The sequence below is a fragment of the Camelus dromedarius genome, chromosome 31 (assembly GCF_036321535.1).
Source record: "Camelus dromedarius isolate mCamDro1 chromosome 31, mCamDro1.pat, whole genome shotgun sequence".
Classification (NCBI taxonomy): Eukaryota; Metazoa; Chordata; class Mammalia; order Artiodactyla; family Camelidae; genus Camelus; species Camelus dromedarius.
Window position 1 is genome coordinate 7,517,961 of NC_087466.1, and position 15,088 is coordinate 7,533,048.

The window sequence follows — 15,088 nt, forward strand, 5'->3', positions numbered from 1 at the left end:
AAATTAAACCCAGAGTTAAAAGAGTGCTTCAAGCATTGACTTAGCCATTTCTGCTAAGGCGACCAACCATCCAGTTTTTCCAGGATCAAGGGAGTTCCCAGGATATGAGACCTTTCAGTTTTCAAACTGGGACAGTCCCAGGAACACCTGAGACAGGCTGGTCACCCTCATTTCTGCCTCTCTCTTGTATCCTCCACTATCTATCTACCCACTATTTATTAAGTTTGTACAGCATGCCAGGCCTAACGAACTCTTCCCCCACGTCAGCTCATGTCATGCTCATAACCCTGACAGGCAGATGTTATAACTATTTCACAGGAATCCAGGGGTTAAAACACTTGACCACAGAAGTCACTCCGATAGTTAAGTGTTAGAGTTAGGACTCAAACCCTGGTCTACCAACATCGTGGTCCTCACGAGGCCACACTGTCCGTCTCCTTTGCTGAGTGACTTGATTCCCATGACAGGCTCAGGGATGCAAATCCCCATATGACAGAAACGCCGCTTGCAGGTTCTGCAGAATCTCTGCTGTTTACATTGATCCCATCCTAGGGTCATTCATTTCCAGGTTAGGGCCCAGCCAATTGAAAAGAAAAAAATGAAGGCCCTGAAGATGACCCACAGCCAAAACTAATTACAAAGGCATCTCAGGGTTACTGCAATGCTGAGGACTTGCAGGTGAATGAAACAGCAAAGAAAGCCATCTTGGTCCCCATTCCAGTCCTCCTGCATCTCACATCCGTACTCCTGAAAGTACAGGTGACACTATCCATGGTACAGAGAAGGAAACTGAGCCGAGAGGTGAACACCAAGGCCTTCTTCCCGGTAAGGGGCAAATCAAGGCTAGAACCCACATCTGTTTACTCCAATGCCCGTGCTTTTAGCATTTTACTCCACAACGTGTGGGGAAGCCTGACTTCTTTTTGATTTAGCAGCCCAGCGTGGGCAAAGCACCCCTAACAAATCCCAGAAGATTGTCTCGGGGAGGTGTTCATGTTGTGCAAAGTGTTACACATGTCCTGGGCTTTGCAGCATCGTTTCAAATGTTGACGAGGCCCATTAAAGAATTCCGAGACAACAAGCTGCCTTAAGTGGAGCAGGTAACTGAGTTCAGAACGGCTGGTGTGGTAACAGACCATGTGGCTATCCAGGCGCCACATGGTCACATGCTCCACTCATGTGCATGGGGCGCTGGGCACACCCATGTGCATGCACCTGCCATCCTCACCACCCCCTCCCCAGGCGCACCCATCAAGGTACGAACCCTGCAGTGCCCTGTGCATTTGTATGAAATGGTATTTTATTAAATAAACAAACTGGAGCCATTCCTGTAGATTTATGAACAGTTCCTCAAGTCTCACTTGTTCGACCCACTGCGGATTTACAGCCTTGCATTAACCTCGTGAGCGCTCATAACGTTTACTAAGATAATGTTGGCAGGAGGGAGAAGGGATTTTTATAGCCGAGTAATAATTACAAAACGCAGGGAGTGCTCCGCTTGGGAACCTGTTTATTAGTTATGCTGGGTGCGTGGTCAATGGTGGGGCTGCACATTCCACACAGGTGGAGATCAGTCCCTTCCCAGCAAGCCGGCGTTACCGCCATGGCTCCTCTGGAGTATAGTTTACACTTTTAGAGTGTGTGTCACCAGTGCGACCGGGCAGCAATCTCAGCACTGAAGGGACAGCTGCTCAGATGGCCCCTGATTCACACTTTCCCCATCTCGCCACAGAGGGGACCCCAAGTGCATCCTTAGAAGCTGGAAAGGGGGTGCTGCCCCTGGGGTGCAGCATCTCTTCCCCCTCAGAGAGCAAGTGAGTGGGTCTTCAGGCTCTTGCATTTTGCTCTGTGAAAAGGAAGAAATGCATCCTCTTAGGCATTCAGCACATGGTGGCACTGGACATTGGAGGGGAACTGAGAAAGAAAGAGTCTTACAAAATGGCCAGGAAATATGAAAGGAATACACAACTGAGAAGTATCAGTAATAAGAACTGCCACAATCTGGCTGCATATAAGAACCAAGAGGGGCAGGGGTTTAAAGCTACAGATGCCTGGACCCAATTAAACTCGACCTTCAAGGAATGCCATGAACATTGTGTCCTTCCAAACTTCCCAGGGATGCGGGTGCACAGAAAGGCTTTAGGACCAGCAGATCGACCCTACACAGTGCTTCCCTATTATTATGGTCTAGTTTGATGCTCAAAGGGTGGTGTCCACAAACCAGCAGCATCCGCCTCACCTGGGTGCTAGCTGGAAATGCAGAATCTCAGGCCCCATCCCTGACTTGCTGAATCAGAATCTCCATCCAACAAGATCCCTGTGTGACCCCTGTAAGTATTCAAGTGTGAGAAGTGCTACAATGTACTTAGCATTTGAACCTCAGAAATGCCATTTCCCTAACCCAAACTAGGTAGAAGAGCCACCGGTTGGTGTCACCATTTTGTAGGGGAAGAAACTTAGGCTCAGAGAGGTCTAGCCACCAGCCTAAGCTCACAGAGCCAGGACCCAAGGCCAGTTGCATATGCCAGCTTCGTCCTTCGGCATCTCAAGCTCACACACAACACACAGCCACTAATGGAGGAAATCTAGCACCGTAGCAGGTGCTTGTGGGCAGGAGCTGAAAATGAGAGCTGGAAGAGAGGGGCACCCTGGGGAAGGGGCTCTGTGAGTCCTTGTCAATTAGTCACCCGACCTACTGCAGCTAGCAGAGTGGGGCCGTCTTCCCGCCACCCCCTCCGCTGCCTCTGCCCTCTCTCCCTTCCCCTTCCAGAGCCTTCTTGAGATTTAAAACTCAAACAAGAGGGTATGAATAATGTAGCGCGATTGCTCCTCTCGGCTCCCCCAATCCTCAGAGGGTGAGCAAGGCTCCTTGTCTGCCTCATTAGTGGCTGTTCAACCATTTGATTTCAGTAACAATGAGTGTGCCTTCCTTGGAATTTTCATACCTATTTGCGTCACCGGAGTCAACACTGAATTTTTGAATCCACATGAAATTTTAATAGAGCGATCTGCATACCATACACTCTCTCCACCATGCCTGCTGCCCCAGCTCGGATCCTGACAAGCAAGGAGAGGGGCTGAAGAAAGACTAGTCACAGAAAAGTGGGTGAGAACCTAGTAGACTTCCACCTTGGAGCCTGGGTGGGGCAGGGGGTCAAAGGGAGGCCCCCAAGGGTAGAGAAGGTCCTTCTGGCTAAGCTCCTGGCACCCAGAGTGAGCAGCTTCCAATTTTAGGTTAAGGGTAAAGAAGCCATAAGCTTCACCATTCCCTGGCTGTGTGATCTAAGGTAAGTTGCTCTACCTCTCTGAGCCTCAGTTTGCTCCCTTGTAAAACAAGGATTGTAACAGAGAGCTGTTGCTGGAATTAAATGAGGTAATCCAGATAGATCCCTTAGCCCAGTGCCTGGCACCTGATAGTCACCTAATGCTATGTAGGTGTTATTAACAATAATAATAATATTATTATAAGTTTCCCTCCTTTTTTCACCCTACACATATGACTGGAATTTTGTACTCTGCAAAACATGATTGTGTCTGCTTTTTTTTATTTGGCACTTTGGATTTGGTAGCAGAGACCTGGATTGGTCCCAGCTTCACTTATTACAAATAATATAACATAAGGTTAAGTGACTTCACCTCCCTGGGCCTCAGTCTTCTCAGCTATGTAATGGGGAGGATAAACCCCACTTTTTAGGATTATTGTCAGGATTCAGTAGCAGAGGCATGGAAGGTGCCCGTCCTCAAGCCTCACAAGGGGTAGGAGCCACACACAGGAGGATGTTCTTGATTCTAAGCACACTTTTTTTTCATACGTTAGCATCTCTGAATCCAGGGTACATCTTGCCACTGTGACAGCATCTTAGAGTCGATGAAATATAATGATAATTGTTTCAGCTGAGGACATTTATTGTGCACTTGCCCGTGTGCCAGGCATGTGCTATAAGCTGCAGAGGAGCTTGCTCATGGAATCCCTACAATAATCCAGAGGGACACACATTATTTCTAAACATGCTTTGAGGACGGGGGATGGAACCACCAAGAGGTGATGCAGCGTCCGCTGGGTGGCACAGCTTGTGAGGGAAGCGCAGGTTTACAAGACAGAGCTTCTCATCTTAGGAACTGTGTTCTGCCGGCTCTGTCCCATCCCCACTGGACAGCTAAGGAGAGGGAGGGCCAGGGAGATGCAGCCATTTTCCCAGAGCAGCATAACCAGTAAGTGCAGAGCTGAGGTGGGAACCCAAGTTCATGGGACCACAAATGCTGAGCTCTCTCTGCTAGGACCACACCACGGCAGGGAGATGATGGAGCAGTCCCTTCACTGAGCAGCTTGGGTGCAGTTCGGGACACCCTTGCCAAAGCCTCAAGACAGGATTCTAGTTTCCAGGGGTCTCGCAAGTGGTGCCACGTCTCCAGGCCTCACTTCCCCACCTGTACGGTGGAGGTGACAATCCCAACCTCGCAGAAGTGTTGTGACGATTAAGTGGAGCGATGCACAGAAGTAGGCTCTGTGAGCCACAGGAAACCCTCAGATGCGAGTCTTGACTGAGGACAGAGAAAGGCAGGGGGCCTGGGAGCTGGAGAGGGGGCAGGACCTCAAGGCTGGTAAGAGCAACAAAGGGGTCTCCACTCCCTTTTGCACCACTGGCCTCCTTCCTAGGGGGTCCCCAGAATAGAAATCCCCCCACCACCACCCCGTCTGACGCAAAGATGGGGGTGATGTGAAACAGCCCCAACTCCACCCCCTGCTGCCCAATATTTCTCACCCAGTGTAATGAAATGGAAGGAATTTCTGCTGAGAATGGTGATTACTAACCTGCCAAGATGAGTGAGAAAAATCAATTCAGAGAATGCAGGAGGGTAGGGACTCGCTGAGAGGGGAAGCACTGGAGGGAGGAAGAGGCGGGAAGGAGAGACAGAAGAAGACTGACCAGAAGAGGGAAGAGAGACAGACAGACGAACAGACAGACCACAGTCCTATTTAGTGAAGACAGACTTCAGGGGGATTTATCGTCAATATTCACCCGCCATTTCTCTATTCAGTGACAAGACAAGGAGACTGAGGAAGCATGCTCAAGAGGCAAACATGTGCTTCACATAGAGATTCAGTGTGGGGGGGCAGGGTACCAAGATTCTGCATTTCTAACCAGCCCTGGGGGTGCTGATGCCACTGTCCTGGGGACCAGACTTGGTTGAAGACAGAAGCAGTCAACTTGACAATTTGTGAATCTATGCCACAAATCTTTCCCAAGTGCCTACTACGTTTTCAAATGGAGAGCCCACAAACACACAGCAGGCTGCACTGAACGTTACTGGAGTGAAGTCTCCAGCAGTGAATTGTTTTACTGAGGTGAAGTTCACATGACATAAAATTAACCCCTTTAAAAAGTGTCCAATTTGGTGGTATTTAATACATTCTCAGTGTTGTGTAACCATCATCTCTATGCAGTTCCAAAACATTTTTATCACCCCAAAACGAAACCTCATATCCACTAAATAGTCACTTCCTGTTCCCTCCTCCCCCCAGACCCTGGCAACCCCCAATCTTCTTTCTGTTTGTGTGGATTCACATACATGACCTTTTGTGTCTGGCTTCTTGAACTCAGCATCAGATAAGTACTTGTACACGAATGTTCATAGTAGCATTTTTCACAATATCTGAAAAGCGGAAATAACCCAAATGTCCATCAACTAATTAATTAATAAACAAAATGTGGTATATGTTTACACAATGGAATATTATTCAGCCATAAAAAGAACAAAGTACATGCTATAATGTGGATGAACCTTTAAAACATTATGCTGTATAATTAATTTTGAGATGATGTTTCTTGCCCTTATGGCTCCTCAGTGACCCAACCCAAGGGTCATCATTTCCTGCTCCAAAAAAAATATAGGCTGAGCATCCATGATGGGTGGGATGCTGGGCACATCGGGGTCGAAGGTCGGTCAGACCGAGATTGGCACTTGGCTCCTTACTGACTTTCCCTATGACTTTAGGCAAGTTTCTTCCCTCCTCCAAGGCTTGCACTTCTCATCTATAAGATAGGATTCAAGGTTTCTCGTGGGTTGGCCCAAGACTTCCATTAGGTGAGGGTGAGAACTCTGGGTTCTCTGGATGAGTGAAAGTTACTGTCACCACAAATAAGGGGGGACTTCAGAACCTTCCACCAACTGTACAGTTTGGGAGGCAGGACACCAATGATAGAGATTTCACAACACAAGCCAAATGCCAGTGGCAGTGGAGGATCACAGGGAGTGGCTGCTGTCACATGAAATCCAAACTCCTGCTCATGATGCATCAAACACTCATCCAGCCCAACTCCCTCACTTCATAGATAAAAATCAGAGACCCAGGGAAGAGAAGCAATTTTCCCAAAATCTAACATAGACTGTCATTTGTTACTGACCTCTAGTTAAGACGGTGGATTGAACACACCTCTTTAATATATTTCCCTCCCCCAAACCCAATAAAATTACAATAAAGGAATTTTTTCAAGGAATAAATATCTAAGGACAGAGCACATTGGGGAAAAGACAATAGCCATAAGGTTTAGAAATTGGAAAGAAGGTGAACAGCGATAACTGACTTAGCAGTTACAACATAGCTCAATCCTAATCCAGCAATGGCGATGCTGAGGACCAACTCAACTGGAACCTGTTTGTTATGGCATCTAATTATCTTTCCCTTGTTAGCTTATTAGTACACACCCAGAACAAGATGATTGCAGCTCCCCAGACCATGCCCTCAAGTAGCCTGTGATCTTTTGGGGGCAACAGACAAGCAAAGCAAACAGGGCAATGTGGGGAGAGAGGGGGAGAAGGAGGGGGAGAGAAAGAGAGAGAATGTGTGTGTGTGTGTGTGTTTGATAGGAGACTCCCCAAAATCATCGCTCTTTGGGAGGACAGAGGGATGAAGGCTGCAAAGGACAGAGGAATTGGAGCCGGTTACTGAAGAATGGCCACAAGGAGAAAGAGGACGGGGACAATTCCAGCTGCAGGAATACACATGCGAAAGCAAGACGGAGTAAGAATATAAAAGTTTCAGAGTGCTGCAAGTGACTCGGAGGAGGTGAGGCCAGAGACACCCTCAGGTACCGGATCTCGACAGAGCTGAGAAGCCAGAACCCCAGGGTCCTAGGGAGCCACTGAAAGTTTCAGAGCAGTGGAATGACAAGGTTCCAGAAGACCACTCTTATGAAGTTGGAACAGAGGAGCCATTCGAATCCCCATTTATGTCTCAAATTCCCCTCCTTCATCCTTTCTGCCTCAAGCTTTAATTCAGCACCTACTGTGTGCACAACTCCATACTGGGTACCTGAGACCCTGGGGCCAGTACACACACAACACAACACACATACACACACACGAGAGCATGGCACGATCAGTCCCAGGCAGCAGTAACTAGGCCCTGTCTACATCTGCCATCTCCCGTTGCTTGGAAAGGACTTCCCACCGAGTGTCAAATGTGCACCTGCTGGCTGGCCGGCACACTCACATAAAAGTCTCTGGAAAAAAAATGGATTATATTCATTCTCTTAACCTCACCCCAACCCGAACATAAATCGTCTCTGTTTATAACACTTCTGGCATTTTGTGCATTTTGCCGAGTGACATAAAATGACAATAAATTTCGGCCCCACCAGCAGAAAAGTACCTAAAATGCCACATGTCACTAATATTGACAGGTTCTAAAAGTAAAACTTGGAAATGGTTCAGGCGACATAAATTAAAATAAAAATATATACTTTGTCCTTGAGAGAGAATCAGCTAAAATTAAACCTCTGTGTGGGTGGGATGTCCAGGAATATGAGGGAGAGAATTATCAGGGGTGCCTGTTTCAGAACAGAGCCCCAGACTAGGAGGCTGAGAAGAACTCAAAGGAAACCCAAGCCGGGCCCTTGATAGAAAAAAAAAAAGGACTGTTCTTAGAGCAGCACTTCTGATTCTGTGGCCACCACCTTCAGATGGCCGTTCAAATTTAAATATAAATTAATACATTCAAATACATGGCTATGCATATCTAAATTTAAATGCAATTAAAATTCAGTTCCTCAGTTGCTCAGCCACATTTCAAGGGCTCCATAGCCACATAAGGCTAGCAGCTATTGTGTTGGACAGCAGATCGAGAACAACATCACAGAAAGTTGTATCAGACAGGTCTGTCTTGGAGCAAAAGCATCTCGGCTGCTCTCCAGGGCAACTGACACCTGTGAATTTCCTTTCTTCTGATTTTCTCAGCCAGTCCCCCTTGATTTCTTCCCTTCCTTCTCTCTCTGGCAGTCTGTCTGCCGGCCTCTGGCCCCTTTCTCTGCCTCTCTCTTCTAGTTCCCTTTCTTTCTTTTTTTTTCTTTTTTTTTTTTTTTTTTTGTATTTCTCTAATACACAAATACATCAGATTCAGAAGGCTGACCAGGATTTGAAACCAGAGTTCAAAGCCCTGCTTGCTTATGAGCTGTGAGACTCAAGTGAGTGAGGGCAGCATGCCCATCCTCCCAACAGGGTAATTATGGGGGGAGTAAGACCTACAGTGCAAGGCTGTGGAATGAAATCACGTTAGTGGCACACAGTAGGTGCTCAGTTAGATGCCACTGTTCTATTTCTTCTCCTTGAACACAAACCTTCAGAGACTTACGAAAATTCACCAGATCTACTTCAGCCTCTTCAAGACCAGAATTCAAGCCTCACCAAATTTTCCCTGCTTCTCATCTGGCTCCGGGCCACTCAGCCCTCTTCCCATGCTCTAATGCTCCGTGCACTTTTTAACCTCCCCGTTTGCCCAGCCTGGGATGTCTTTTTCCCTTTTGTCTGCCTTTTATTGTCTTACACTCAGTGGAAGGTCCAGCTCCAAGACCACCGTACCCTTCTGGGCACCTTCTCCTTGTCCACTGTGGCTCGAACCCAGGACTGGTTATGATGACGATGAGAAAGCAGGTGTGGAGAGAAACCCAGAGGAATTAAAGAGCTGGTCTGGCCCCTTTCAGGCAGACACGACCCTAGCCTCAATATGCGGCTGGGAAGGCACATCTCATTCAACCAGTCAGCATTTATTGGGTGCACACTGTTTGCGTGTCCCTGCCCAGCTGGGTACAGAGATGTGTCTGTCAAGCTCCTTTCGTTCCTGAAGGAGTCTGATTCAGAAAGAGACCCTCACCAAGCAAGGCCTACGCAGCACAAGTTCTGGCCATATCAAAGAGGCTTTTCGTCCACTTGAGAAGGCTGCAGGGGTGTGAAGAAATGCCCCCAGAGCAGGGCGGGCGTTTGAAACAAGGGTGCAGGGGTCTGTCACAGAGGCTGGCCTTTGTGGGATGGGCATTTCCACACAGGTGACAGCAGGAGCAAAGGCGTGTGAGAGCAAAACATGTTCAGGGCCCCAAGAGTCACTCAGCAGGACTGAGCTGAGGAAGGAAGACAGAATAAGAGGGAAGACAGGGTCGGGGTCAGAGAGGAAGGGTCAACAGGGTGGTTGAGGTGATGGGACTTAATCCTGAGGGAGACACCAAAAGGTTTAAGCACTGGAGACCTGTGATCATAGGGGCATTTTAGGTATCTCTGACTGCACTGGGGAGACAGGGTGGCATGGGGCAGTTTGGGGCAGTTTGGGGCAGTTTGGGGCTGGGACAAAAATGGTATGGGGAGGCCTGGGAGGTGGGAGGAAAGGGTGCTGCAGGGTGTGCCATGGTGGAGACAGACAGGACGGGAGGGAGGCCAGGGGGCCGTCTTGGGCCTCGCCCTTCCCCCTTGGCTGCTGCTGCCTCAGGCATCCAACCACCTCCCCCTTCCTGCCAGCCCCAAGCCTTCTGGCTGCACAATTTGTGAAGAACATTATGTAAATGGGCTTTATGCAAATCCAGCCTCTCTCCCTGCTCGCTGGACTCCTGAACCCTAATTAACTTGCCAAAGCCTCATGTTGCCGTCCCCTCTACACCAGCCCAGCCCCCAGCCCCCAGCCCGCTCCCCCATCCAAGAAATCCATCTTCAGAAGCAAGCGCGGTCTAATCACTCCCTCATTTGGATGTGCGGGCTGTCACCCACACCACTCGCCAGCAAGAGAAGGTGGCATTTCAGCCAGTTGACACTTCTGCTTCCAATACAGCTCCAAAATAAATGCCTCTTTCTCCCCCACACCCCTCCCCCCTTTATTTTTGCTTGCTTGGAGAATCAGAAACAGCTCTGGGGAAAGTTGATGCAATTTCTCATTATCTTCAAGTCTTTCTTCTCCCACCCAGCATCACCCTCCACTCCCCCATCAGAAAGTCAGGACCCAGGACCCTCTCTCCTGCCTCTCCAAAGATGCACCCAGGAAAGGATAGGGGATCCATTGTTTTTGAAATCAGACCAGCCAGGATTTTTTCCACTCCTGTTTCACAGAAGGCACTGATTGTGAACTTACGCAACGTTATGTTTTGGACCTCAGGAGCAGCTCAGCCTCCTGGATTGGAAAGACAGCTGAACCTAGGTTCAGTGAGCGCCAATGACATATCCAGGGTCACACAGTGGGGATGGACTCAAATCCGGCCTCCTTGTCCCCAAAGCTGGCTTCCTCTCACCTCCCCCGCCCAGCCCAACATCCCTTGTGTCCCAAACAGCTGGGTCTAAAGTAGCTGTTCTCAACAGTATGGTGCCTGCTCACTTTCAAGTACAGAACAAAGCAAACTAAAGGCTTTCCCAGGAAACAGGAAGAATTGTGTTGTCAGCCAGTTCCTGCTGCTGCAGCAAATTCCCTGGATGCGACTCCAAAGGCAGAAATGGGTGAAGGGTAGGGAGGGTTGTTAGTGCCTCCAGAGCTCTGGAGGGCAGAGCAGGCAAGGCTCAAGGTTGTAAAGGAGTTTTTGAAAGATGCGGCATGTAGGATATTTACCAGAGTCTGGTCTGACGATATGGAGGGGGGACAAGCAGAGTGACCATTCATTCATTCATTCATTCAAGCATCATTCTTTCAGCAAGTGTTTATTGTCAGTAGTGCCTGGATCGGAGTGGATTCCAACCCCTAAAAAAAAACATTTCTGCCCACAGAACCTGGTAACCCACCTGTCACCCACAACAGGAGATCAAGATCACCAAACGCAAGCAGCCGTCTATCACCATGTCTCTCCAGTGGCCAAGTCTCTCTCCCTCCTCCCCCAACATCTGTGCGTATGAATTTTAAAAGGGTCCACATTAGAAATCCCAGAAATCATCTTGTCCCTTCATTTTCACTTCTGAAAAGGAGTGATGTCTGCCTGTGGTTAATCCTGAGAGGAAGTTTTATCATGGAAGAAGGAATCCGGAATGACATACACATGGGGTTCAAATCGTATGACCTTAGGCAAGGTACAGCTTTCAAAGCCTCGTTTTCCCGTCTGTAAAAGGGGTATCACAACAGCGCCAACCTCATAGGTTGAAGGAGTGACTGAGGAAATGGATGAAAGTAGAAAATATCACCTTCTGAGATAAAAGTCTGCTCACATCCCTTCTACTGAAGCCATCATCAATTTCTCATTGGTGTTTCAAAAACAAAGGTCAGAGACCAGAATTCTTGTAAGTTTTAGGATTAGAATTGTATTACATCAAAGATGCTACTGAAGACGTTTTTAGAAAACATGTTGGTCTAGTCACCTCTCTGAGCCTCAATTTTCTAGCTATAAAATAGGAATAATAAAATTAGCTACCTTATAAAGTTTTGGGAAGGAAGAGTCAATCACACAATTAGGGCTCAATGAATCCTGGACACAGAACACAGACAAAGATATACTCAATTAAATGCAGTGACAGGGAATTCTTTAATCAATTAATTAATTAAAAAGTAATTACCCAGATTGTCTATTAAGAAAAAAATTTTCCCCTCAGACTTGTGAAAGGTGATTTGAATAGAAATACTGGGTTACGTTCATAAAAAGCTTTTAAAGACTGTAGAAATTAAATGAATTTGCTTATCCCAGTAGAAGACATGTCTTTCTCTGAAAACAAGCATTCAGACTTGGATAGGTAGCAATTCTTTGTATCTCAAGTTCCCAAGCTCTCATCTTAAATAGATAGAAGGTATGGTCCAAATGTCATTCTTGATGACATATTCAACGACAAATGCTAGGATATGCATGGTGCCCTTTATAGTTATTACAGAGTTTTCTCACCCCCTCTGCCATGGAATTTTTTCTTGGGAGCAATGAAATGTCACTACAGATACTACTACAGTTCTAGCTCATGGCCAGCAGTCCACCTCACTCTGAGACATCATTTAGTCCTGTACTGCAAGATCTCATTTAGCACACCAACTCCTATTAACTTATCATTGGAGCCTGAAGTACTGTGTTAAGAAGGATTCTGATGTCTTATTTGAGCTCAACGCCAAAGAGTGCCTTATTGATTAGTGATGTCTGCTACGGAGGTTTATGGTCAGTGCGTATGTGCTTCATATTTGCTAACCCTGAGCTAGTACAACCCTGTGTGTGATAGTCAAAGAAGGTGAAGCTCAGAGAGGGAGACTGATCTGCCAGGGTCACAAAGCTATTTAGTGGCAGAGCCAGAACTAGATTATCCCCTGGCTCTGTGCCCAGGCCTATTTCCTCTCCATCATAATGCATGCAAGTCCTTAATCAAGACCCAGTGGTATCTATGAAACCACTATAACATTTGGCATTTGCTGCACTATTTAATACCCACCCCATATGGTTCCAAAAAGATCTGCAGTGATCACACACCAGAAATACACACTGTTGAGAGAAATGCACACATTAAAGGAGGATTAAAATAAAAATAGACTAGGGGGAAGGGTATAGCTCAAGTGGTAGAGCACACGCTCAGTAGGTAAGAGGTCCTGGGTTCAATCCCCAGTACCTCCTCCGAGCGGAAACCAATGAATAAACCGAATTACCTCCCCCTTATAAAAAAAATACAATAAACATAGACTAGGTAAACAGGCAATGTAACCAGGAAAATGAGAACAACAACAACAACAAAAAAAAAAGAGAGAGCCAAGAGTATGTCCGGCACACAAAAATGCATCCCTATGCCACTGCTGGGCAACTGGTGGCCGATGCAAAGAAGGAAACAGGAATCCAGGAGTTTGAAGATGGAAAGTTCAGTCAGTTGTTCAAAAGAAGATTTCCTTGATGTTCCTCTGGGAGAAATACCTCCCATGGGTGCTCATGCCTAAGGAGCTGTGATGTGGTGCAGGACGTTCCTCAAAGACATGTCTCCAAGAAATGAAGTGATTTTTACACCGCTGACTCTTGGAATGTCTCTTGGTGAAGGCTGATGATGAGATGTCAAAGTGTGGTCCAGGAACTAACTCCAAGCTTTTCTGTCACAGTCGCCAATGACTGCCATGTTTCCAAAGCCAGTGGTAAGGTTCCATTATTCATCTTACTTGACCTCCTCCAGTCTTTGATACAACTGATGGCTTCACCCTGGTTTTTTGCCACCTGCAGGACACCACATTCTCTTGAATTTCTTCTATGTCACTGACAGCTCCTTCTTGATGCCCTGGGCTTAGGTATCTCCTTTCTTCTGATGTCTAAATGTCTCAGGCTCCAAGGCTCAGCCTGCAGACCTTCTCTTAGACTTATCTGTCCTCAGTTCTTGGTGATCTCATGGCTTTAAAATCATCCTTGGGCTGACGACTTCAAAATTTATATCTCCAGCTTGATCTCTCTCCTAGACTCCAGACTCATATATCCACCTGCCTCCCTGACCTTCCCAGATGGACACTAATGGCACCTCAGACTTCCCACGTCCATCACCAGAGACTTGAGGCCATACCGTCCTTTCTGCAACCTGTTGCCACACCCCAGTCCTCTCCATTTCAGGGAACAGCAACAATGATCACCACATTGCTCAGGCCAGAAACCTGCGACTTGGCCTTTACTCCTATCTTCTTGTCACATCCAGTAACCAGTTTGTCAACAAGTTCTGTCCACTCAATTACAGACAGTATCTCAAACGCAACCCTGTTTTCCCCTCTCTACCACAACCTCCTGGTTTAAGCCACCTTCCTTTCCCAGCTGGTGGACAGGAAATTCTCCTTTCTTATCTTTCTGCTTCCACTCCTGCCCCCTACAGTCTGTTCTCCAGACAGCACTCAGAACAATCACTTTTAAAATGCTGTTCTGATAGATCACTACCTGACTCAAAGCCCTCTGACGGGCTCTCCATCACTGTGAAAGCCAAGGTCCTCTCAGCCCACTGGAGAGGCCCTGACCCCTCTCCTCACTCACAGTAGGCTCCAGTCACACTGGGCTCCTGCTGGGGATACTCTCCTCTCAGACCTGTGAAGGCAGGGCAGACTCTGGGTCACACATTTGCAGTTGACTTGCCTGGAGGAACCCACACTGAGAGTTTTGCCCTTGAAGGTGGCACATGGAGTCATGTCCATTCCCTTGGCTGTTGCCACCAGGGATGCCCCAGTGATTTCCACAGCATACCCTTACTCATAAATATCTCCCCTTGGTGTCAGCTGACCCCTTGGATCTCACCCAAGGAAATACTGTCATCAAACTCCAATAAATTTCTAAAGCCCCAAGCAGACCAGGCCAATTTAGAGCAGGTTTTGGCTTTAATAATGTTTTGTCTTATATTTGGCCTTAATTATAAATCATTTGCAACTGTGGTTTAAACCATAAGCAAATCTTTCATGGCATTCTTATTATCTACTTAATATCGCAGAGAGAAAGATTTACGGAATCACGTTCTGGGAATTAAGCAACCGAGGAAACTTTTAGGTGAGGATGAAACACATGAAAATTATAGTTTTGTCATAAAACGTTGATTGATCAATGATTATTGTAAAACTGTGGTAACTGGGCTGGCGTCAACATAAATCTGTAATTGGCTGGATTTATTCTTTTTTCAAAATACTATATTTCCTACAGTTTTGACCGTTGTGTTAATCTGGTCTGTCAGATTTACTAGTTTTAACTTAATTAACTCCACTTAGCTTATGCATATGTGTGTGTGCAAGTGTATGTAGTGTGTGTGTGTATGTGTGTGGTTTAGACAGATGGATGGATAGATGCATTACTAGTTTCTTGTACTTTTCAATGCTTTGTGTTTTTCTTCAAATCTAATTTTTAAAATTGAAGGAAACACACTTAGCTGAATGAAGCCGATCTTG

The 15,088-nt window shown here is 46.9% G+C and overlaps 1 long non-coding RNA gene across 1 annotated transcript in view; it reads right to left on the minus strand.

Moving 5' to 3' along the window:
* Positions 1–15,088, minus strand: part of LOC116150026 (uncharacterized) — a 257,491-nt gene that overhangs the window by 208,958 nt on the left and 33,445 nt on the right. The gene's annotated exons all lie outside the window — the stretch shown is intronic.